The sequence below is a fragment of the Pelobates fuscus genome, chromosome 6 (assembly GCF_036172605.1).
Source record: "Pelobates fuscus isolate aPelFus1 chromosome 6, aPelFus1.pri, whole genome shotgun sequence".
NCBI classification, from domain to species: Eukaryota; Metazoa; Chordata; class Amphibia; order Anura; family Pelobatidae; genus Pelobates; species Pelobates fuscus.
In genome coordinates, this window is record NC_086322.1 from 227,540,475 (window position 1) to 227,567,345 (window position 26,871).

Below are 26,871 nucleotides of genomic sequence, written 5' to 3' on the forward strand. Positions count from 1 at the left end.
GGACTGTGAGGTGGGTAGGTGGCAGTATAGTAGGTAGGGGAGCTGTGATGTGAGTAGGGGGGCAGTATAGTTGGTAGGGGAGCTGTGAGGTGTTTAGGGGGGCTCTATAGTGGGTAGGGGCTGTAAGGGGGGGGTAGGGAGGCTCTATAGTGGGTAGGGGCCTGTGAGGTGGGTAGGGGGCCTGTGAGGTGGGTAGGGGGCCTGTGAGGTGGGTAGGGGGCCTGTGAGGTGGGTAGGGGGGCTGTGAGGTGGGTAGGGGGGCTGTGATGTGGGGAGGGGGGCAGTATAGTGGGTAGGGGGGCAGTATAGTGGGTAGGGGGCTGTGAGATGGGTAGGGGCAGTGAGGTGGGTAGGGGGGCTGTGAGGTGGGTAGGGGGGCAGTATAGTGGGTAGGGGGCTGTGCGGTGGGTAGGGGGGCATTATAGTGGGTAGGGGGCATTATAGTGGGTAGGGGGCATTATAGTGAGTAGGGGGTCAGTATAGTGGGTAGGGGGGCTGTATAGTGGGTAGGGGCTGTGAGGTGGGTAGGGGGGCTGTGAGGTGGGTAGGGGGGCAGTATAGTGGGTAGGGGGCTGTGAGGTGGGTAGAGGGACTGTCTGTGAGGTGGGGGCATTTGAATGGTGGGTAGGGGGCTGAAAAAGGTAAATACCTTTCAGGGTCCTCTTGGTATGGTGGGCAGCTTCCCAGTAACATGTGTGGGGGTGGAGCTTGTGGGCGGGAGGCAGAGCTTCTGTTTGGGGGCGGGGCATGCGACCGGAATGATTTTAGAGTGTGCAGGGAGACTGAGAGGTCTCCCTGCAGCTGCTGGCAGCCACACCAGCCCCCAGCTCCTCCCTCCTTCCTCCTTCCTCCCCTCGGACTGACAGGCTGGCACAGTCTGAGGGGAGGATTAATCAGAATGATTAGGTCTGTCAGCCCAGCCCCAGCCACACCAGCCCAGCCACCCACTCTCTCAAACAGAGGATTTAGCCGCCGAAATCCCTACCGCCCACCTGGAATCCTGAAACGCCCACTAGTGGGCGGTAGGGACCAGGTTGACGACCCATGATTTAAACCCACATGCGGGAGCTACAACAGAGCTCAATGTACGGGCAGTACTTATTAGCTACTGAATTGGGCAGCCAACAACCCTGGTGTGTACATACTTGCTGAGCTGACACACCTCTTTTCGGGAGAGCATGTTATCCTTGACACAGTTTCTGCTGAACAAAACTGGGTTACAGACACACCTATCATGAGTACAAACCTCTATTTCTCCGCCTTTTCCTGATATCAGACCTGGCATACAAAAGGGACCTTCTACTGACCTGCTTCAAAAAAGGATATTGCCTGCCCCACACATAAAACCAAGTACATCTGCATCTGTTTGGCTCCGGAGAGAGGGTTGTGACATAATGTCCCTGATAGCAGAATTTATTATAGAGTGTGTGACATGTCTTTTATGATAAACCTTCACAAGAGTCACACAGTCAGTATTTTGTAACTGATGCCATCATTCTAAAGACTAATGTGTTAGCTCAGAATACTAGAAGCATTTGGGTTTATTCATTTAACGAAGAATTGTAAAAACTAGACAAGATATACGCATGTACACAGCCGATACGCAAACCCTAACAAAATGTCGCCACCAACAACGGCAATACTAGACCGATGTATGAAGCACCACACGAAACCAAAAACCATCTCCATGTGCTACAAAGCATGGGAGAACACAACACCACACTGCAAAACACTGTGGGAAACAGACTGTGCCATAACACTCACAGATGAGGAATGGATACAGATACTAAATAACTTATCTAAATGGACAAAATGCTACTCGCACATAGAAGCACATAAAAAACTTCTATACAGATGGTACTTAACCCCCCACAAACTTCACAAAATCTACCCGAACACACCCCCGCTCTGTTGGAGATGTTCTGCAGCAGACGGTACACTCCTGCATATCTGGTGGACATGCCCCAAAATCAAACCTCTATGGATAGAAGTGCGCAAATTACGCTGCACGCCCTTAAACTCCCTGATGCACAAAACACCCCTGAAACATACCTACTTATGAGATTCCATCCAACGTACAAACACTCTCACAGCCAACTAAGTGCCCTCACAATCCTAGCAGCTCGCAACCTATTGGCTTTACATTGGAAGTCCACAGCGTGCCCTAACAAAGCCCAGCTATGGGACAAAATACAACAATTCTACATTTATGAAAGAATGGCCACACCCAATGCCAAATCAGCACAGGTGTTTAACACAACATGGTCACCATGGGTAGAATTATACAACCAGCAGCTAGTTGGGTAGAGTCGTGATTGTTACTCGATAAACTGATCCTCCACGCCAACATACAGGAACAGGGCCAATGTCATGATGGCTATATGAACGATAACCATACTAATGATGATGCATATCGATTCAAATTACCTTGTTGCACCAACTCCCTCCCGTACTTTAACCCTAATGTTTCACTTGAATAACATGTTGACGCAATGTTTTCAACTGCATATTGTTTTGAACTGTACCTGTACCTGTATCTGTACTTCAATACCAAAAACCCAATAAAACATATATTGAAAAAAAAAAATAGACAAGATATTTGCTTATTTTAGGTCAAAATATCAGCATTTAAAAATTGCTGAGTGGCAGAATGGTATCCAATTTGGTTGGTAATTTTCCACAATTTTCCAGTTTAGTAAATAATACCCATTGGCTATAGAAAAGCTATTAGAAATTACAGTGAGTCTTAACAGAACGTCTTCCAAACTCAATTTTATAAGTCATGCTCTTAAAACGTATGGGAAATTCACGACTTTACCCTATAATCCTTATATTTTACTGCTTAAAAATAAAAGCCGACATTAGCTGTTTTACCTAAAACATTTGCAGTTGTAAAAACTGAATAATTCAGTTACAAGTTTCTGGTACCTAAAACACTACAGTTGAACAGTTGCCATGGTTATTACAAATCTGGCTTACACTGGAAAGCCCACACCTGACAAAACATTGGCACTAATATTTAAACTAGTTAATAGGGAGCTACCAGCTACATGATTCTGTCACTAAGCCAACATTCACAGTACTTAAAAAAAGGTTCCTCCATCAGTCATTACTATTTGTTTTGAGGACATTTTTATTGAGTTTTACTGTGGTTCATCAGTGCTTACCATGTGTCATGTGCAAATATTTTTATCTTACACATAAAAGCACAATGATAACCAGTCTAGAAAGGTATAACAAAGAATTTTATGTCATTTGATGTCATTTCCAGATGACGTGCCATGAATGGTGCATTAGGTTAAGTACAGGAAATAGTGTTCAGAACAGAAAACTAATAATTAAAAATCTTATGGCTGCCCTGTTGCAGGTGAGATTTATATGCAACTCGGTAGCTAACTGAAAGTTACTTACGTACTGTGCTATTTTTTCTTTTCAGTTTATATTTTTTAACGTATATTAGATGCTTGTCTGTCAAAGCAGAACGGGGCATACCATCCAAACTAGCCTTACCTCAGCAGCCCTGTATGTGCTATGGAGGAATGCTGAAACACATATGCACTTGCATGGCATTTCTCAATAGAAACCCAACCGCATCACCCTGAACTTGAAAGTGCACTGGTGATAAGTGTTATTTTACTCAGAACCGCTATGCTCTTTAAGTGTTCTGGCATGAGGGACTATCACTTCTGAATAAGTTGAAACACCAGTACTCACAAGACCAACTTACTCGTTTTCCTGGCTCTATAGGGTCTCTAGGTCCCCCACCCTCGGGGCCCCCTTCCCGCCGGGCACTAGGGTAAGGAAGGGGTTAAATGTACCTATTTTTCCAGCGCCGGGCAGGGGACTCTCCTCCTCCTTCTCGTCGTCATCGGCTGAATGCGCATGCGCGACAAGAGCCACGCGTGCATTCAGCCAGTCCATAGGAAAGCATTCTCAATGCTTTCCTATGGACGGTGGCGTCTTCTCACTGTGAAAATCACTGTGAGAAGCGCGGAAGCGCCTCTAGCGGCTGTCAATGAGACAGCCACTAGAGGCTGGATTAACCCTATTATAAACATAGCAGTTTCTCTGAAACTGCTATGTTTATAGAAGAAAGGATTAATCCTAGCTGGATCTGGCACCCAGACCACTTCATTAAGCTGAAGTGGTCTGGGTGCCTATAGTGGTCCTTTAACCCCTTAAGGACCAAACTTCTGGAATAAAAGGGAATCATGACGTGTCACACATGTCATGTGTCCTTAAGGGGTTAAGGACCAAACTTCTGGAATAAAAGGGAATCATGACATGTCACACATGTCATGTGTCCTTAAGGGGTTAAAGGGACACTATAGTCACCTGAACAACTTTAGCTTAATAAAGCAGTTTTGGTGTATAGAACATGCCCCTGCAGCCTCACTGCTCAATCCTCTGCCATTTAGGAGTTAAATCCCTTTGTTTATGAACCCTAGTCACACCTCCCTGCATGTGACTTGCACAGCCTTCCATAAACACTTCCTGTAAAGAGAGCCCTATTTAGGCTTTCTTTATTGCAAGTTCTGTTTAATTAAGATTTTCTTATCCCCTGCTATGTTAATTGCTTGCTAGACCCTGCAAAAGCCTCCTGTATGTGATTACAGTTCAATTTAGAGATTGAGATACAATTATTTAAGGTAAATTACATCTGTTTGAAAGTGAAACCAGTTTTTTTTTTTCATGCAGGCTCTGTCAATCATAGCCAGGGGAGGTGTGGCTAGGGCTGCATAAACAGAAACAAAGTGATTTAACTCCTGAATGACAGTGAATTGGGCAGTGAAATTGCAGGGGAATGATCTATACACTAAAGCTGCTTTATTTAGCTAAAGTAATTTAGGTGACTATAGTGTTCCTTTAAGGGGGTGCCTCAACCTCAATTCTGCAGCACTGACCAGTAATCCTTTAGAAACAAATTATCTTGATGAAAATATATTTTGCCTCTTTATAAATCAATGGTATGCTGAGCAACTTTGTTGTTCAGGAAATGTGGTGAAATAAATGGGATTTACTACATTTTTATCAAATGGGATGGGATGCATTTATTGTAGCCTCTGTGATAGCTTTATGCAACCTAATCTGTCCAACTGGTTTACTGCCTGTCTGTATGCCTATTTACCCAGCTACAAACTTAGGTAGTCCATAGTAGTATCAGTGAAAAAGTCAGTAGATAATCTAAAATATTTCTGTAGAGAATGAGTGAATAAATACAAGAAATAATAATAATCTGAAATTTTTTTTTTCTTTAGGTATCGATGAACAACAATTGATATATAAAAATTATGGTTTCTGTTCTTTGTTTGTGTGCTAAGTATACATTCCATGTCTAAAATAAATACTATGCTAATATTTAAACTAAAAAAAAATGTTATGTAGGGTTTAACAACAAAAAATACATCTCTTTTCATTATTCACAGAATTTTGAAGCTATCCCTAAACCAGCTCGTAGATGTGATGACTTTAATACAAATTCAATGAACGCGTAATTCAGGCAGGTAGTGGACCAATGTTACATAGGCTATAAAGAGACATGTATCCATCAAATTCAGCCTTTTTCACATCTGTTTTTGCTGTTTATCTATTCTAAAAGACGTCAAAAAGCCCAGTTTGAAGCCCTTTCCAATCTTGCAGCGAACTCGGAAAACATTATTTCTTGTCCCCAGAAATGCAGTCAGATATCTCCTTGAATCAAGAAGCTGTTACCCCACATAATGAAATTTATATCCCTGAATATTATGTTTTTGCAAGTATTTATCCAGTTGCTGTTTAAAAATCTGTACAAATTCTGATAAAACAACCTTTTCAGTTTTGCAAGGAGGAATGGGCAAAAATCCCAGTGGTAAGATGTGGCAAGCTCATAAAGACTTATCCAAAGCGACTTGAAGCTGTGATTGCCGCAAAAGGTGGCTCTACAAAGTATTGACTTTGGGGGGTTGAATAGTTATGCATAGAAACATAGAAAACATAGAAACATAGAAACACATTGACTTTTTCTGTTATTTTGTCCTATTTTTTGTTTGCTTCACAATAAAAAAAAAAAGCATACCTTATTCCAGCGCTGGTGACCTCTCCTCCCCCACCGACGTCAGCTCCTGAGTGGAGCGGAATGCGCATGCACGGCAATAGCCGGGCGCGCATTCAAACAGTCCATAGGAAAGCATTTCTCAATGCTTTCCTATGGATGTTCTACACGCTGGAATTGCGGCCACCCAGACAAACACTTAGAACACTGAGTTGGAAATTGCTACAAAGTAACAATTAGGCTTAACAAGTTCAGGGGTGGTCTCCGGTTCGTGCGGCTGTTCGGTTCCCGAACCATATAGTCTAATTACACAAACAGAAACCTTTAGATCACAGTTTACAGGGTCCATAGTCTGTAGGCAAGCAGGCTCCTCCAGGAACTCATGGCAAACTCGCTTGAAAAGGGGAGTTTGTCACAACATCAATAATAAAACAGAGTGCAAGGATAAACCAGGATCAATGTATTGATTTCCTGTTAGTTTTAAACAATCAATCTTGGTTTATCTACATGAATGCAAATACTTAGATCACAGAATAACATGGTAATTAAGGAGTTTACATACAGCATTTCCTTAGAGATGAACAGTATTCAATATCCCTGCAATTGCACTGTGTGTCACTACATGTCACATATCACGTATTATCCTGTATTTCCCCTACAGGCTACTCCTAATCTCATTCTATCATGTAGTAAAAGGTGAGTTTCATACTGATCTACATTATTAGCACGGCACAATAATGGAATATTGTTGTAATCAGAAACTACTACAAAACTATTTTATAAAAAGGATATTCATCTGCTTCTTCAAAGTACATTATCAGGATTTAAAGGGACACTATAGTCACCCAGACCACTTCAGCTCAATGAAGTGGTCTGGGTGCCAGGTCCCTCAGGTTTTAACCCTTCAGATGCAAACATAGCAGTTTCAGAGAAACTGCTACGTTTACATTTGGGGTTAATACAGCCTCTAGTGGCTATCTTCCGGACAGCCACTAGAGGCGCATCTGCGACGCTGGAGGCACATTTTGCCTCCATCGCGCAGAGCATCCATAGGAAAGCATTGAGAAGCATTGAGAAATGCTTTCCTATGTACACTTTGAATGCGCGTGCGGCACTTGCCGCGCATGCGCATTCGGCTCTGCGGACGTCGGACGGGGGAGCTGACGTCAGCAGGGGAGGAGAGGTCACCAGTGCTGAGGGAGCCCGGCGCTGGAATAAGGTAAGCTGCTGAAGGGATTTTAACGGGAGGGGGACCCTGAGGGTCGGGGCACCCTGAGGGTCGGGGCACCCTCAGGGCACTATAGTGTCAGGAAAACCGCTTTGTTTTCCTGACACTGTAGTGATCCTTTAACCTACATTTATTCTGATACAACTCCTGAGAAAAATGTGCCCCTTAGTAGCTCTTCCAAAAACAATAAAATGTTATTTAGAAAAAAGTTAGATTTTCAAAATACATGGAAAACAGCATGTTTTGGGTATGTGTCTAAGGTAACTGAAATTCACATTTTTAATCCAGCGTGATCTACATTTTAGGAATGCAGACAGGAATTCGAAAGCAGGTTTGTAGTTAGTCTTGGATGTAATATTTCTTACTGTATCACGATTTAAAATCAGATTTAGAATGCAATACATTCATCACTAAGAATATGAGAACATTTCAGACTTATACCTGTTCTTAGAGGTTTATTCAAGGCCCTTCAAGTAGTTATAATATTTTAAATGAAAATGTGAAGTCAACAAGATTTCCATCATTTGATCATAAATGAAGGCTTTGAAAGATATTGAATTTTACCAAATCAAATCGAAAAAAGCTATTATTACATCATTCAGGTATAGAATCAACATTCCTTATTTAACTCATATATTCTATTTCTTTGTCATAGACATGAACTAGTGAGATATAGAAACTTTACTACAATGCAGATGAACTTATGTTTCCATACAAGCGTATGGTCTTTATAGAAAAAAAAAATGTAAAGTAAAAGAAGAAAGTAATGTACCATATAAACATATTGGAAACATCATAAAATCAGGGTGAATTCAAAACACCTGTTGCTTTATTGACAGGTGGGGGAGTGGGGACACATTTTTAAATACAATTACATTTAAAGTCTATGCATCTGCTAGCAGTTTTGGTAGCACAATGCATACATGACATGTTATGTTCTTTAATTTACAATTAAGTAACGTGAACCATAACAGGCATACACTAGTGAAATGATTTGTTCATCCACAAGACTTCCATATAGTCCCATTTGAACACTTTATAAGGAGTTACAATAGTTCAAACGTTTATGCCATTCCTGGTATTTTGCCACTGTACTAAAATGTTTGCATTCTTAATCTTTTGTCTGTTCTGCTCCTAGGCATTGGTACATTTGTCAGTGATCTCTGTACAACATATTACAGGGTTGAAGTGAAACTCTAATGTTAGACATACAATAATATACTCATCTTTCAAATGTTATACTTTCTTCCTGGAGATTTAGATATAGGGATCCTCCTGTTTGTGTTAAAATAAATACTCATCTTTTAGCCACTACTGCACTGGTCTCACATGGCTGCCTCTCGCCTTTGCTGAGATTATCAGCAATGATGATTTCAGCCAATCCAAAGCTTCTCAGTACTAATGCATCTCTCAGACACTGTGATTCAACGTCTTTATACTGGGTGTGAGGACATCCAATGTCAGTCCTGCAAACACTGCATGGCCTTAAGGAGGCAGGGTCTCTAATGGCTTTTTCTTTCAGGTCTACGTTTACAATTGAAAAATAAGAAAAGTATCAGCGCTAATAAAATTGAAGTAAGGTAGGCAGCGACCCAACAGAAGGTAACCCTCAAACCCTCTGAGGAGAGAACATGTAACACAAAGAAATACAGGAAAAGGGCTGCGCCAATAGTTAAAAGGTACAATCGTTCGTCTGAATAGGTAGGGCAATATAACGTAGTTGGTCTCACTGATATGTGTCTCCAACACTCAGGAGAGGGTAATAAAAAAGACAGCCAATAGTGCTCTATTAGAATAAAATATGCAGTAAACATAAATAAAACTGTACTCACAAGTGAAGTGCAGGCAAACTGCACTGTGATGTCAGAGTTGGTGGTATGATCCCCACCTCGGATATACTTGGAGTCACACGAAGATAAAAGGAAGCCAGGTTAAAAATTCCAAATAAAAAAGTGTATTAAAAAGATGATTGGCACAAAATTGTAACCAAAAAGACTTTTATTTAAAAAAAAATACACAATCAAAATAACCATAACACGTTTCACCACTAGGGCTTTATCAAATGGGTTAGCTACAATCAAAATAACCATAACCCGGTTCACCACTAGGGCTTTATCAAATGGGATAGCTACAATCAAAATAACTATAACACATTTCACCACTAGGGCTTTATCAAATGGGTTAGCTAAGTCATTTGCTCTTAGGAGATACCACTATGTGCTTTCACTTACAAATAACAAATGTATCACTTTAGTTCATGCTGCATAGTGCCACATAACTGCCCTTTGGTACATTGTACATGGTACAAATCTGAGCAAATAATCATATTGTTTGAGGCATCTAAAAACGTGCCTTTTTTGTAATGCTTTATTTAGGTTTACAGTGAATCTGTCCCTCCATACTTATTATATTCCTCTATCAAATATCAAAATTTAGTTGCTATAAGAATAATCAAAGCAACTACATAGTAACCCTGAAAGCAAAAAATGGATTGGCATTTTTTAATATTTATATTCAGGCTATGCATTTGCTAGAAATAATTATAACTCTACATCTGTTGTAAAATCTTTGTTTTAACATCTTATTTTCCTTTGATTCCTGGGTGCTGAATTGCAGTTATTGACTATAAAATACATACAATAGGTGCTGCCAACTTAAAGGACCACTATAGGCACCCAGACCACTTCAGAATGAAGTGGTCTGGGTGCCTGTTCCAGCTAGGGTTAACCCTTTTTTCTATAAACATAGCAGTTTCAGAGAAACATGCAATGTTTATAAAAGGGTTAATCCAGCCTCTAGTGGCTGTCTCATTGACAGCCGCTAGAGGGCTTGCGTGCTTCTCACTGAGAAAATCACAGTGAGAAGACGCCAGCGTCCATAGGAAAGCATTGTAAATGCTTTCCTATGAGACTGGCTGAATGCGCGTGCGGCTCTTGCCGCGCATGCGTATTCAGCCGAAGAGGAGGAGAGGAGGCGGAGAGGAGGAGGAGAGCTCCCCGCCCGGTGCTGGAGAAAGAGGTAAGTTGAACCCCTTCCTCTCCATTCAGCCCGACGGGAGGGGGTCCCTGAGGGTGGGGGCACCCTCAGGGCACTATAGTGCCAGGAAAACAAGTATGTTTTCCTGGCACTATAGTGGTCCTTTAGAGAGGTCCACAGTTCATAGTAGTGAAGGTCCATCAGTAAAAATGAAACATTGGGACATGCTTAGCATGTAGAGCAACACAAAACAAAAAGAGACACGTGACAAATAGTAAAGAGCACACAAATATTGATTTTAATATCAAAGATCAATTAACTTGCTTCTCAGAGGGGGTTATTTATGTATTAAAATGCCCCTGCAATTTATTATACAATGGCAGGACTATCAGGTGTCTCTACACTCGAATATCAGAAATATAATAAAAAGGTTTGGAGACCCACAGCGTCTCCAACCATTTTAGAATACACCACAACCTTAATCCAGACAACCTGTTCTTCTGCACCCTTAAGCCGGTCAAAAAAGATTGGAGAGGGGGTGATTACATGAAGAAAATAGGAACAGAAGAAATTAAATTTATTTCTAACTTCAATACTCTTATACTTTATGGTTTAAACTCCGATTTTGAGATATGCCACTTTGTTTGATTCAATATAGAGTCTAGGTTGAGGTATATATCATAGCTCATTACTCCTCCTTTTTTTAGATTTATTCATCCCTTCCATATTGAAGCTTGTATGTCTTATTTTACTACTACATACCCATTAGGTTTTGTATGGGTTTTTATCAATATTTATATATATATATATATGATTTTATCCACTTTAGGGTGCAATCACACATATTTTAGTGGGTGCACTTTAGTTTAATCACCATTCTCTATATATATATTGTGCCCTGTTGGATAAGGTATTAAGTGGGATCCTCCACAACCTTTCTACATTTTATAATTATATTCTTCTAACATGTTTTTTATTAGAGCCTAGATAGCACGGTTGAGTAATATAAATACGCTTTAATGGTATACTTTGAAATATCTATATGTCTTGAGTATAAATAATATTGTAATAAGATGGTCCATGTTTTAAACTATAACAATCTATGGATATGTGCATTGATACCACGATTTCCGCGAAATGAATGACAACAATCCCGAAGTGGAACGCATATACGGCAAGGCATGCATTCCAGTGACCCCTTTGGACGTCTGGTTGACACACGATACGCGACCCGGAAGTAGGACGCATGCAGCCTGTAATGCATTATGCGTTTCAGATGCGAACAGCCGTACCCGGAAGTACACAGAAGAGGATGTCGAGGAGGCCCCCCAGAATATGCCAACTGAGGAAGCCCCCACCATAGGGTGAAACGCATTTTGGATTAACTAGCCACTGGGCTGTATCTTCAGAAGACTGTAAAGTTATATTTGGACTTTTTTTTACTATATTATTTTAATTTTAAGCACACAGTGCACTTTGTTCATCTTACAATAAACTTTTTTTGGAGAAAGTTTTCACACCTCATCTTTATCCTGAGGCTGCTAAGGTTACCTACAGGACCAGCAGGAAGATGGATGGAGACATCCTATTAAGAGTCCATCTGTGCTGTCCATGAGAGCCATATGTTAATTTGGCTCCAGGCTTGTGAGTACTTCATATTCACCATACTTCCATGCTATTGAGTTTGACAATACTGTACTATGTCATTCTGTTTTGCTTTATAGAATCATCAGACGTGTGTCCCACCTATTGTTTGTATTTTAAAGTATTTCTTTGAGTGGTATTGTAGCTACTCCTGCTACCGCACAGACTCAGTCACTGTATATTTTGTCTTTCACAATTATTGACTAATTTACATATTCGAGGTCCAAATGTTAACACATCCTATTTTCTAGCATGATGTACCTATGTGATTTTAAACAAGTAGCCTTTCAGTAGCTGAAGATTTTTTTTTAAGGAACAGCATGACTCCGTACTCAAGGACCTGTATGGAAAAATGCTACCACAAGTTTGAGCAATAAGAATAATTTGTATCGCACTAGATACTCTAACAATACAAAGCTTGTCAACTAAAACAACACTAAAAAAATCGAAGTGCTCTGAACTAAGAACACTGTGCTTTCCTTTGCTAGGGCTACTGACCATTTCAGCATTTCAATTAGCTGGCACATGTTAACTAAATAGAAAGTGGTGCCAGAAATGATACACCTGTGTGTGCCTGGAGGTTTAATCATTTAATCAGCTGCAACTGGCTATTTTATCATATTACTCTGTTACAGGGTAAGGAAAATATAGGTTAGGATAAAACAATGGAATGCAAGCAATAATTACTGACTGTTCATGGTCAGCAAATCGGAAATACGTTATAGTGCTTGATTAAACATAGTGTTTTAAAAAATCTTTAGTTGAATTTTAAAATGTTCACGTTCCAGAACATTAAGAAACGGGGAATATATCAACAGAAACATAATAAAACAGACAGCAAGCACACAGTTCTTAAAGAGACATTGGGTGTGATATATAAAAACATTTCTTTTTTCACGTTTGCATCAGTTTTGTGCGTTTTGCTTCTGTAAAAAATGATTACTTTACCCTTTATACACTGCTCACTTTTCTGTACAATACCTAAACTAATCCATCTTTCCACCATTTTTTGGTTCTATTCTTTTTTTTGTTTGCTTTTTGTTATTTGTTTTGCTCCTTTTTTGTTGATGATTTTACTATTGAGTACATGCTCAAATAAGATATGGGATTAATATTACTAAGAAAAAAAAGTTGCATTCCTAATTAGAAATATTTTTTTATTCCTTTGACAAAAATGAAGACCGTGGTGATAAAAAATGTTGTAAAGAAAATATTTTTTCCCATGTATAAAATTAGCTTAAAGGAACACTATAGTCACCTAAATTACTTTAGCTAAATAAAGCAGTTTTAGTGTATAAATCATTCCCCTGCAATTTCACTGCTCAATTCACTGTCATTTAGGAGTTAACCCCATTCAGGACCGTCAGCGGTAAAACGTGCGTTGACCGTCATAGCGAAAAACGGGCTGCGGGAAGCGATTAAAGATCGCTCCCGCCAGTATAACGCTGTAACTATCTGCCAGACATCCCAGGCAGATAGTAACAGCCAATTGCGTCGTGTGAGCGATCTGCGAACGCTCACAATTGGCTGCTGTGAAAGTGGGTGTTACAAACACTCACTTTGACAGTGATCTCTGCCCCTCTCTCCTCTGTAGCGTTTTGTGAGACAGAGATCGTTATAGTTTGTTGCAGCAAATCTGTTTTAACCCCTTCCCTGCCAGATCTGTTACAGCAGTGCATTTGTACTGTCTGTATTTTTTTTTTTGCCCTTAAAAGGTTAAATTTGTTTTAAAAATTTGTGTCTTGGTCAGTCTTGGTCAGTCAGTTTCCTTCCCCCAAATCTCCATTAGATTTTTGTGACAGGAGTTAGTTTAGGGATTGCTGTTTAGTCTGTTTTAGTTAAAAAAAAAAAAAAAAAAAAAAAAGTATACTTTTTTTTGTGTGTTTGTAATTTGTTTTAGTCGTGTGTAAAACATGCAGCGTATGTATAACTTGCAGTAGGCATATGCCTTCTTGGCGTCAGACTCTGACGCCACTGACACGGTGTCAGATTTTGACCCAGGTCTGTTTTCTGACACGTCTAGTCAAGACGACATGTCATCTGCGTGTGAGTCGGCTGAAGAAAGAAGCTGTGCTTCCTCTGCTACGCCGAATGTGGAGGAGGACTGGGTACCTCCACAGTTAGCCGAGCCCCCCCTTTTAGTGCCAATGCAGGCATTAATGTTAATGTGGATGGCTTCTCCCCAATGCAGTATGTAGAACTATTTTTAGGGGATACCATCTGGGAGGAGATTGCTTCCCAGACTAACTTGTATGCTACCCAATTTATTGATAACAATCCAGGTAGCTATACAGTCAGGGAGCATGACTGGCATCCCACAGATGTCCCAGAGCTTAAAACATTCTGGGCTCTTACAATGCTCATGGGGATTATAAAGAAGCCATCGATTCGCTCAAACTGGAGTGACAACCCAATAATGTCTAGTCCAGTATTTTTCCAAACCATGCCTAGAGCCAGATACGAGTTACTGCTGAGATGTTTACATTTCAGTGACAATACCCTCTGTGACACTAGAGATCACCCCCAATACGATAGGCTTTGTAAAATACGCCCACTGCTAGACCATTTTCAGGACAAATTTTCGGATGTTTATACCCCCAAACAAAATGTATCCATAGATGAATCTCTAATGAAATACAAAGGGAGATTAGGGTTCAGACAATACATCCCCTCAAAGAACTCTACGTATGGCATAAAACTGTACAAACTGTGCGAGAGCGAAAGTGGATACACATTTGCCTTTCGTGTATATGAGGGGAAAGATGGTCTACTGGACCCTCCTGGCTGTCCCGACTCCCTGGGGACAAGTGGGAAACTTGTATGGGACCTACTAAACCCCTTGTTTAATAAAGGTTACCACCTTTATGGGGATAATTTTTATAGTAGTGTCCGTCTGTTTAAAACATTTTATGGTTTACAGACACTGGCCTGCGGCACTGCCAGAAAAAAAAAATGATTCTATTTGCAGGAGTCAGTTTAAAGATTGCTGCTAAATGTACATTTGCTACCTGCACATTTGGCCTAAGAAGTTTTCTGGCAGTAACACATAACCAGCTGGCCAAAACCAGATGACGTGTGCATAAAAACCAGAATAAAAAAATTACAACTAACCTTTCTTGGGGGGCAAAATGGTTGGGGGAAAGAAGTCAAAACACCCCATCCTCTACAACCTTTGATGTCTACTTTATAAAAATATATACTATATATACTGTCATGATGGTAACATTAACTGGGGGGTGCAAAAATATGTCAAACTGAAGATAGACCAAGCATACCTATATATCAAGTTGAAAAACTGACATGTACAAGTTTGCCTTTTGGCCCCCAAACAACCCAGCAACCCTATACATGGGGGGTATCACTGTACTCGGGAGATGTTGCTGAACATATTGGGAAGTGTTTGGCAGTGACCCATAACAGGATCTGTTAATTCATGCCTAAAGTACAATGTGTGTGAAAAAGAAACAAAAAAAGATTACTATCCAAAAGTTTGACAAAGGCTGGTGGTAGAATTCAGTGCATAGAAAGTGTAAAAATACCACCATGTGAAATACCCTAGGGTGTCTACTTTTCAAAAATATATGGTTTTATGGGGGGTAAAATACATTGGTCGGCTTCAAAAATGTCCCAAATAGGACATGCATGCAGGTTGACTACATGTCAAAATTTCAAGCTGGGAAACGGATATGCGCACCTGCAAAATGTGGTGTTTTAGCCCCCAAACAACCCAACACACCTATACATGGGGGGTATCCCTGTACTCTGGAGATGTTGCTAAACACATATCGGGGTGTTGTTTGGTAGTGACACCTAACAGAATCTGTGAATTTATACCTGAATTGCAATTTATGTGAAAAAAAATAAACTACCTATGCAAAGTTTGGCAAAGGATTGTGGTAAAATGGCTGCATAGAAAGTATCAAAATATTCTTAGATGAATACCCTGGGTTATATAGTTTAAGAAAAATATATACCTGTGGGGTGTTTTGGGGAGATTTATGACATAACAGTGTTACAATGTCACTATTGATACATTTCAAAAATGTACATTTTGAAACAGCAATTTCCTACTTGTACTTATAGCCCTATAACTTGAAAATAAAAGCGAAAAAACATAAACATCGGGTGTTTTTAAACTCAGGACAACATTTTGAATCTATTTAGCAGTTTGTTTTATTCGATTTTGTACATCAGTAAAAGATTTTTTAAGTAAAAGTCAAAAAAAATTGTTTTTTAATTTTTCACCATATTTTATTATTATTTTTTTATTAAATTATATGACATGATAAAAATAATAGTATGTAAAGAATGCCCTTTTTGTCCTGAAAAAAACAATATATAATTTGTATCGGAACAGTAAATGAGAGAGCGGAAAATTACAGCTAAACACAAACACCACAAAAGTGTTAAAATAGCTCTGGTCCTTAACGTACAAACATCGCAAAAACAGTCCGGTCCTGAAGGGGTTAAATCACTTTGTTTCTGTTTATGCAGCCCTAGCCACACCTCCCCTGGCTATGTAATTCACCTTAAATAATTGTATCTCAATCTCTAAATTGAACTTTAATCACATACAGGAGGCTCTTGCAGGGTCTAGCAAGCTATTAACATAGCAGGGAATAAGGCAATCTTACTTAAACAGAACTTGCAATAAAGAAAGCCTAAATAGGGCTCTCTTTACAGGAAGTGTTTATGGAAGGCTGTGCAAGTCACATGCAGGGAGGCGTGACTAGGGTTCATAAACAAAGGGATTTAACTCCTAAATGGCAGAGGATTGAGCAGTGAGGCTGCAGGGGCATGTTCTATACACCAAAACTGCTTCATTAAGCTAAAGTTGTTCAGGTGACTATAGTGTCCCTTTAACCCCTTAAGGACACATGACATGTGTGACATGTCATAATTCCCTTTTATTACAGAAGTTTGGTCCTTAAGGGGTTAAAGTGTTAGTCTAACCACCACAACTACTTCAGTGATTACATATAGTCATGGTGGTAGGAGTCTGGATGTGTAGCATTTCTACTTGAAATGCTACACATTGAGAGATAGCAACACGTTTGTGCTGGGGGCTAGTTAGAGCCAGCCCGTCCATAGGTCCTGATGGCATTTTTGCCGCTCCTTGGGGAAAGTCCTTGTCTTACCCTCTGTCAAGGCGGGTTGTGAGACTAACCAAAACTCAAAAAATCAAGGGTGTAAGAATGGGGAGAATAACTTGGGATTCACTCAGGGTCATCCCCAGCACACATACAGACACACACTGCATATCCTGCACAAACACAGTCACAAATTGCATCCCCAGCACAGACAGACACACATTGCATTCCCTGCATACACACAGACACACACTGCATCCCCAGCACACGTATAGATACACACTATATCCCCAGCACACACAGGCAAACATTACATCCCCAGCACACACAGACACACTGCATTCCCTGCATTCACACAAGCACTGCATACTCAGCACACTTATAGACAGACACACATTACATCACCAGCACACATACAGACATACAGTGCATCCCCAGCACACACTCAGACACACACTGCATCCGCAGCAGTGTCACACACTTCATGCACAGTACACACACAGACACCCACTTCATCCACAGCAAACACACATAGACACACTACATGCCCTAAACAAATACAGACATGGTATTCACTACACACACAACATAATATAATGGATTTAGGTGTATTTTGGTGGGCATTGTTTTGGTGAGGGGTGGCAGCATTTCATCCTTGGACCCAGGCAGCACGTATTGGGGCTAGTTGCACCGACGTAAACATCACTTTGGCATCCCAGAGCTCTGTTCTGGGCTGCCACATGTCAATTATGAATACAAAAAGAGAAGTCCTGCGCTCTCTCCTTAATCCCTATGTATATTTAGACAAATGGAGGTCATTTAGTTGCTCCAATGGCCATTGGAGGGAATGCCCGCCTGCCAACGTCAAGGCAGACCCCCCCTAAGCGGGTCCTATCACTGACCCTTCAGCCTGCTTACTTGAGCTTCTGGAAAAGATATCTCTAATGAGACAGAAAGGGGTATTTTTTATATACACCCCTATACTTATTAACCCTTAATAGGGAACACACGGGATGGGCAGCAGCATTGTAACCAGGCTGTGTGATACAAAGTAAATACTGTGACAGATCTATCTGTATCATCTGAGACTGCTGGTTCGTCTGTTTTCCCCTTTTTCGTGTAATTGCCTGTCCTTATGTTTCAGAATATACCGATTAAAACTACCGAACGGACGGCCACCCAGGAAAGAAGTGTGCTGCTGGTTAACCTCTTGGCCCAAATTAGAACGTTGTGGTTAACCGCAGACACCTCTCCATTCTAACCGTATGCAGGGTGGTCGTCGTTCGTATGCCGACCACGAGGCGGCGGACATTTTAAACACGTGAAAGACGTGGATTTACCTCATTCCCTTACACTCTGTTCGGGAATTTGGCGGTCGGCCATGCAGAGCCTGTATCTCTGGAAAGGGGGATTATCGGCTAAACGGCGGTTTCATCTATTTGAGCTGTGAGTGTCTTAACAAATACAAATACAAAAAGAGAAGTCCTGCGCTCACTCCCATCACTTCTGGGCCGGCAGCAAGGACTACAGTACACATCAGCCCCAATATATAGTAAAAACCAAAGAAAAGAAAAAGTTACCTGCGCTCTCTCCTTAATCCATGTCAATTATGTGCTAATATTACCTATGTCTTCAGTGTGCTGCATGACAACAAACTTAACAATCTCCTCCCTTGCGGACAGTGCGTCTGCAAGGGGAAGCTCATTCCCCTCTCCCGCTGGATTACAGGTAAGTTTTAACTTTTTTTTTTTTTTTATGTTTTAATGGGGTGTGGAGACCTATCAGCATAGCCCAAAAAGGCATTGTAAACCGAAAAACTAAACTGTCAAAAAGAGTTGGAGTACCCTTTTAAGACCCACCAAAACTAAGAAAGTTGACATATGACTCAGAGTGGGGTATATTTACTCGTATCATAATATGAGTTGTCAATCAAATGGGTCAGTAAAGTAAAAAATCATATTTTTTATGCCATTTTTTTAAAATCCAGGGCCATTTGCAGCAATAAAATGTATAAACGGCACACTACACAACTTACACACACCTCTTTGAACTTGTATTAGTTTGTCATTTCATAAACAAGCCATTTATATGAGATTATAGCTACCCTTTATGGATATCTTCTTACACTAGAAAAGCTACAATTTCTGGGGAAATTGTGTGAAGTGTTCTTGCCTCCACCAGTAGTCTACAACTGGAGTGGGCGGAGTAACTGGGTGGAGTGGCTTGAGTAACTGTTGTGTGATTGGAGTGGCTGGAGTAACTGTGGAAAGTTTGGAGTGTGGTTAACTCACTCTACAGCAAGGGCAGAGAAGAGCTTTCAAATCTTTCAAATCCCTCGAACATTCCACCAACTGCCAACAGGAACGAATAGATTCCAAATAGGGCAGAGAAGAGCGGTTAAAAACAAACTGCTCCAAATTGCTCAATAAGAATAATAATATATATGTGAAATAATAGTAAGTGGTTTTGCCACGTAGGGATATAAATGTACCAATTTATATCAAAACGTTCAGCTATTCCTGCTGCCACTGTGATGTTTTGCACAAATCAGTCAATAATTCCTGTATAACGAAGTACTCACTTTATTAATACATATATAACAGCATCTTCATATTGCAGCCTTGTTACACAGGGTTTCTGCAGGCGCCATTTCAAATCCCTCGAACATTCCACCAACAGGAACTAATAGATTTCAAACAGGGCAGAGAAGAGCGGTTAAAAACAAACTGCTCCATCCCAACCCTACTACTATCACTAGACGCAGAAAAGGCCTTTGATAAGCTGCTCTGGCCATACCTTTTCGCAACTCTCCAAAAATTCGGATTCCCCACGGGCTTCCTAGAAGCACTACAAACATTATACGCCTCACCACGGGCCAGCCTCCTACTGCCCCTTACACAACCACCCATGTTCACCATACACAATGGAACACGACAGGGGTGCCCCCTATCACCGATCTTGTTCGCCCTATCTCTAGAACCGCTCCTACCGAACCTCAGACGAAATACAGCCATAAAAGGCCTCAAAATCCGAGAAGAAGAGTATAAAACCGCAGCCTATGCGGACGACTTACTTGTCACCCTCACAGACCCGACAGCTTCCCTACCACCTCTTATTCAAGCCCAAGAGAAATACGCCAAAATCTCCGGATACAAACTCAATATAGACAAAACGGAACTCTACCCATACACATAGACCCCCCCACACTGGAGCACCTACAAAAGACGTACACTTTTAAGCTAAACTCCAACCACATACAATACCTAGGCATCGCCCTACCAACAGACCTCTCCCAAAGCTACTCCATGAACTACACCCCAATCATACAGAAAATCACACACGATATCACCACATGGCAGAACATGTCAATATCCTGGCTAGGCAGACTAGCCTCGGTCAAAATGAACCTTCTACCCAGACTTCTATACCTATTTCAAGCCCTCCCAATTTCAGTCTCCGACCCAGACTTCAAACGACTACAGACAAAAATAGACAAGTTCATATGGTCCAACAGACGCACGCGAATAAAGAGGCAAACCCTATATGTACCCAACAGAGCAGGAGGCCTGGGCCTCCCACACCTCACCCATTATTATCAGGCAGCGCAACTAACGCAAGCCCAAAACCTGCATGCTCCATACGGAGTCAAAAGATGGGTAGACCTCGAGCACGACATATTTGGCAGAGACCACCCATCCCTCTACATCTGGCTACCAAAACAAGCCAGACCCCCTATACCACAGACAACCCCAGCGCTGACCAACACAATCAAAATATGGGACAAAGTAGCACATAAAAGCAGCCTCACCGCACCCCTGTCCCCACTCACCCTGATACTCCGCAACACACAATTCCCCCCAGGCATGACACCCAAAGACTTCACGCGTTACGAAGATAACAACCTCACGCGCCTTTACCACTTCTTCCAGGGCCAGCAAATCACACCATTCTCCGAACTACAGCAAACGACACCTTTTCAAACATTTGACCTATTCAGGCATATACAGATCAAAAGCTTCCTAGCAACACCAGAAAAAACAAAAGCAGGCACAACGGCACTTACCACCTTTGAGAAACAATGCATGAAAGCACCAATACAGAAAGGCCAGATTTCAGCGCTTTACTCCCACATAATCCAAAACATCAAAAAAGGTGCTCTCACATACGTGTCAGCTTGGGAGAGGGACCTGGGCCCAGCAGAGGACCCAACAGACGGGGCAGACATATGGGAGGCCACAGCAACAATCTCCATCTGCGTAAACCATAAGGAACAGGCCTACAAAACACTCATGAGATGGTATATCACCCCCCTAAAGCTTAAACAGATGGGCAGGTCAGACACAGATTTGTGCTGGAAGGGATGCGGCCATAAGGGAACCTACCTCCACCAATGGTGGGAATGCCCCCCAATCAAAAATTTTGGCAACAAGTAGCGACCATGGTCTCTAGAATCTTACACACAGACATCCCACTAAATCCCTGGATCTGGCTGCTATCGAAACCACATGCAGACATACCCAGAGCACAAAACAAACTGACAGCAAAGATAGCACTAGCAGCCAGACGGGCAATAGCTGAAAAATGGGGCAGCAATGAAACACCGACCATGGAGGCAATCAGACGAAAAATAGCAGACGCAATTAAAATGGACGAATTGTCCGCAATAGTGCACAACACCACCAAACACTTCCATTAAATATGGGACCCATGGTTTTACGAATTCCCGACCCTCGCCAGCACACACTGAGCAAGCCACACACCCAAGACACTTCGAACCGGGGCACACGAACCCCCCCAACAGGGCACTCCACCAACCCAAATGGCCACCCTCTCCCCCCCCCCTCTTCCCTTTTTTTTTTCTTGTCTCTTTCTTTTCCCCCACCCAGACCCACACTGCTTTCCAACATCAACACCACGCAAAAACTACTAGAAACGTAAGCATCTAAGACCAAAGACAACACGAGACCCCACCATCATCAGCAACACACCCACCCAACAAAGGAACGACCTTAAGACAACACTCACACCCACACATGGACCACGACATAAGCAACAAACACACTCAGAACAAGAAAAGCACACTACATGAAAAAACACGTCAGGAAGAAAACCTAAGACGACACACACCGACCCCCGCCCCTTACTCCCATTTACCCCACTACCTCAAACAGAAAAGACACGACCAAAAACGCAATTAACCCAACTATCAAAGCCCACATTCGAGAGATACACGGCAAATAGAACGCGAGACAGGAACGAGACACACAAGACACCTCAAAATGTATGTAACACACCGCAAAAGAGAAGGTACCCCTACCCCACCCCTCTTACTTCTGTACCCCACCCCAAACCCAAGAAGAAAGGAAAATGCATGTTGACACGAGCGTAGAAAATATATGCTTGCTATGTATGTATGCTGAAACTACTGACGAACAACTTCCACTTGCACGTGGAAAGTTAGAATACTATGAAAAACAGTTCAATGTAATGCAAACCTGTACCACAAACTCTAATTCCCTGCTTTCTTTCTGTACCCCCACCCCAAAAACGAACATCATTCAAAATTCAAAAATAAAGAATTTAAAAAAACAAACAAACAAACTGCTCCAAATTGCTCACTTCGCTGGCGGTTGCCATCTTTAAACGGTCGTATTTTAAAAATATAATATATAATAACTACAGCGAAGAGCTTTATATTGTGATAATCACAAGACCCAGACCTACATTTTGATGCATAGTAAGTCTCTGAAATATTAAAAATGAAGGCACAGTTGCAGTTTAGATATTGCCCTTCAAATTTGAGGTGGCTAGAGTGGAGTTTCAATGAATGTCAATGGACGGCGTGAGTTGCAAACAAATGGCCATATTGTGAAAACTATCAGGACTATGGCTTAGCCATGGACATGTTTAGTGGCAGCAGGGATAGCTGAATATTTTGATATAAGATTTGTGTAGGTGGGCTTGAAAATGAGGGAGTGGTGGCAGTTTAGAAATCATGTCCTGATTTTTCAGCTTTTGTCAGCTCCCCCTCTAGTTTTGAACATTTCACCATTCATTCCTATGGGACCAATTTCGCCACAAAAACGACGATATTTCGTGAACCATTCGGCGAAACGTTCCACAAAGTAATAGCACACCAATCGGGAACAATCCGCGCGTTTCGGTATATTACTGTCTATGTAGTGTAAAAACTGTGGGAGGAGTTTGGGTGGTAAATTTGGCTATAATAATAAGAATAATATATATGTGAGATAACAGTAAGTGGTCTTGCTATGCAAGAACACTTAATTATAAAATATTTAATAATAAACATTATTGCACTATATAATGTGCTTTACCTATTAGGTTGACATGGAGTTGACGGTGTTTAAGTTGAGGCCAGTACAGCGGAAGAAGTTGAGCTGTTAACCTTCAGGAGAACCACTTATGTTTGATTTTGCTTTGTATACTTGAAGCAGAAGTGTAAGGAAGGAGGTTAACAATTGTTTGACTGTGGTGGGAATATGGCACTATGGTAGAATATAGTCTGGAAAGAGTTTTTGGCAGTGGGAGCAGATATGACTGTGGATGATTTTAGTAGGAGGGAGAAGTCAGGCAACTATAGGCCAGTAAGCCTTACTTCAGTAGTGGGGAAAGTAATGAAAACCATGTTAAAGGATAGGATTGTTGATCATCTAAAATCACATGGCAGGTAAGATTAGAGACAACATTGGCTTACTTCAGGGAGATCATGCCAAACTAATCTTATTGATTTTTTTTTTATTGGGTAACTAAAATAATAGCTCAGGGTGGTGCAGTAGACATTGCTTACCTAGATTTCAGTAAGGCTTTTGACACTGTTGCACATAGAAGGCCTATCAATAAACTGCAATCTTTAAATTTGGATTCCAATATTGTTGAATGGGTAAGGCAGTGGATGAGTGACAGGCAACAGAGGGTTGTAGTCAATGGAGTATATTCGAAGCTTGGGCTTGTCACAAGTGGGGTACCTCAGGGATCTGTACATGGACCCATTCTCTTTAATATTTGTTATTAGTGATATTGCAGAATGTCTTGATGGTAAGGTATGTCTTTTTGCTGATGATACTAAGATATGTAACAGGGTTGATGTTCCAGGAGGGATAAGCCAAATGGCAAATGATTTAGGTAAACTAGTTGTGGCAACTGACATTTAATATGGATAAGTGCAAGATAATGCACCACGGACGTAAAAAGGGGGTAGTCGATGCATGGAATAGCCTTCCAGCTGAAGTGGTAGAGGTTAACACAGTAAAGGAGTTTAAGCAAGCGTGGGATAGGCATAAGGCTATCTTAACTATAAGATAAGGCCAGGGACTAATGAAAGTATTTTAAAAATTTGGCAGACTCGATTCGCCGAATGGTTCTTATCTGCCGTCACATTGTATATTTTTATGATAATTTATGGTAGGGAGTCATTTTCCTAAGACTAGACTTTGTCCCATATCCAGCTATGGGTGTAACCTAAGCAAACATGAAATCAGCTGTCCATGTAGAAACAGATGAAGGACTGTCAAGTTAATGTCTCACTGTGAAACATCTCAGCGAAATCTATATCTCCCCACACTACATTTCCAAAGCACCATGCTACCAAAGTCATTTTGCCACGTAGGGATATAAATGTACCAATTTATATCAAAACGTTCAGCTATTCCTGCTGCCACTGTGATGTTTTGCACAAATCAGTCAATAATTCCTGTATAACGAAGTACTCACTTTATTAATACATATATAACAGCATCTTCATATTGCAGCCTTGTTACACAGGGTTTCTGCAGGCGCCATTTCAAATCCCTCGAACATTCCACCAACAGGAACTAATAGATTTCAAACAGGGCAGAGAAGAGCGGTTAAAAACAAACTGCTCCATCCCAACCCTACTACTATCACTAGACGCAGAAAAGGCCTTTGATAAGCTGCTCTGGCCATACCTTTTCGCAACTCTCCAAAAATTCGGATTCCCCACGGGCTTCCTAGAAGCACTACAAACATTATACGCCTCACCACGGGCCAGCCTCCTACTGCCCCTTACACAACCACCCATGTTCACCATACACAATGGAACACGACAGGGGTGCCCCCTATCACCGATCTTGTTCGCCCTATCTCTAGAACCGCTCCTACCGAACCTCAGACGAAATACAGCCATAAAAGGCCTCAAAATCCGAGAAGAAGAGTATAAAACCGCAGCCTATGCGGACGACTTACTTGTCACCCTCACAGACCCGACAGCTTCCCTACCACCTCTTATTCAAGCCCAAGAGAAATACGCCAAAATCTCCGGATACAAACTCAATATAGACAAAACGGAACTCTACCCATACACATAGACCCCCCCACACTGGAGCACCTACAAAAGACGTACACTTTTAAGCTAAACTCCAACCACATACAATACCTAGGCATCGCCCTACCAACAGACCTCTCCATGAACTACACCCCAATCATACAGAAAATCACACACGATATCACCACATGGCAGAACATGTCAATATCCTGGCTAGGCAGACTAGCCTCGGTCAAAATGAACCTTCTACCCAGACTTCTATACCTATTTCAAGCCCTCCCAATTTCAGTCTCCGACCCAGACTTCAAACGACTACAGACAAAAATAGACAAGTTCATATGGTCCAACAGACGCACGCGAATAAAGAGGCAAACCCTATATGTACCCAACAGAGCAGGAGGCCTGGGCCTCCCACACCTCACCCATTATTATCAGGCAGCGCAACTAACGCAAGCCCAAAACCTGCATGCTCCATACGGAGTCAAAAGATGGGTAGACCTCGAGCACGACATATTTGGCAGAGACCACCCATCCCTCTACATCTGGCTACCAAAACAAGCCAGACCCCCTATACCACAGACAACCCCAGCGCTGACCAACACAATCAAAATATGGGACAAAGTAGCACATAAAAGCAGCCTCACCGCACCCCTGTCCCCACTCACCCTGATACTCCGCAACACACAATTCCCCCCAGGCATGACACCCAAAGACTTCACGCGTTACGAAGATAACAACCTCACGCGCCTTTACCACTTCTTCCAGGGCCAGCAAATCACACCATTCTCCGAACTACAGCAAACGACACCTTTTCAAACATTTGACCTATTCAGGCATATACAGATCAAAAGCTTCCTAGCAACACCAGAAAAAACAAAAGCAGGCACAACGGCACTTACCACCTTTGAGAAACAATGCATGAAAGCACCAATACAGAAAGGCCAGATTTCAGCGCTTTACTCCCACATAATCCAAAACATCAAAAAAGGTGCTCTCACATACGTGTCAGCTTGGGAGAGGGACCTGGGCCCAGCAGAGGACCCAACAGACGGGGCAGACATATGGGAGGCCACAGCAACAATCTCCATCTGCGTAAACCATAAGGAACAGGCCTACAAAACACTCATGAGATGGTATATCACCCCCCTAAAGCTTAAACAGATGGGCAGGTCAGACACAGATTTGTGCTGGAAGGGATGCGGCCATAAGGGAACCTACCTCCACCAATGGTGGGAATGCCCCCCAATCAAAAATTTTGGCAACAAGTAGCGACCATGGTCTCTAGAATCTTACACACAGACATCCCACTAAATCCCTGGATCTGGCTGCTATCGAAACCACATGCAGACATACCCAGAGCACAAAACAAACTGACAGCAAAGATAGCACTAGCAGCCAGACGGGCAATAGCTGAAAAATGGGGCAGCAATGAAACACCGACCATGGAGGCAATCAGACGAAAAATAGCAGACGCAATTAAAATGGACGAATTGTCCGCAATAGTGCACAACACCACCAAACACTTCCATTAAATATGGGACCCATGGTTTTACGAATTCCCGACCCTCGCCAGCACACACTGAGCAAGCCACACACC

General features: G+C 41.7%; 1 protein-coding gene across 1 annotated transcript in view; it reads right to left on the reverse strand.

Moving 5' to 3' along the window:
• The window catches only part of CFAP299 (cilia and flagella associated protein 299), a 534,984-nt gene that overhangs the window by 320,300 nt on the left and 187,813 nt on the right, over nucleotides 1–26,871 (reverse strand). The window lies entirely within an intron of this gene.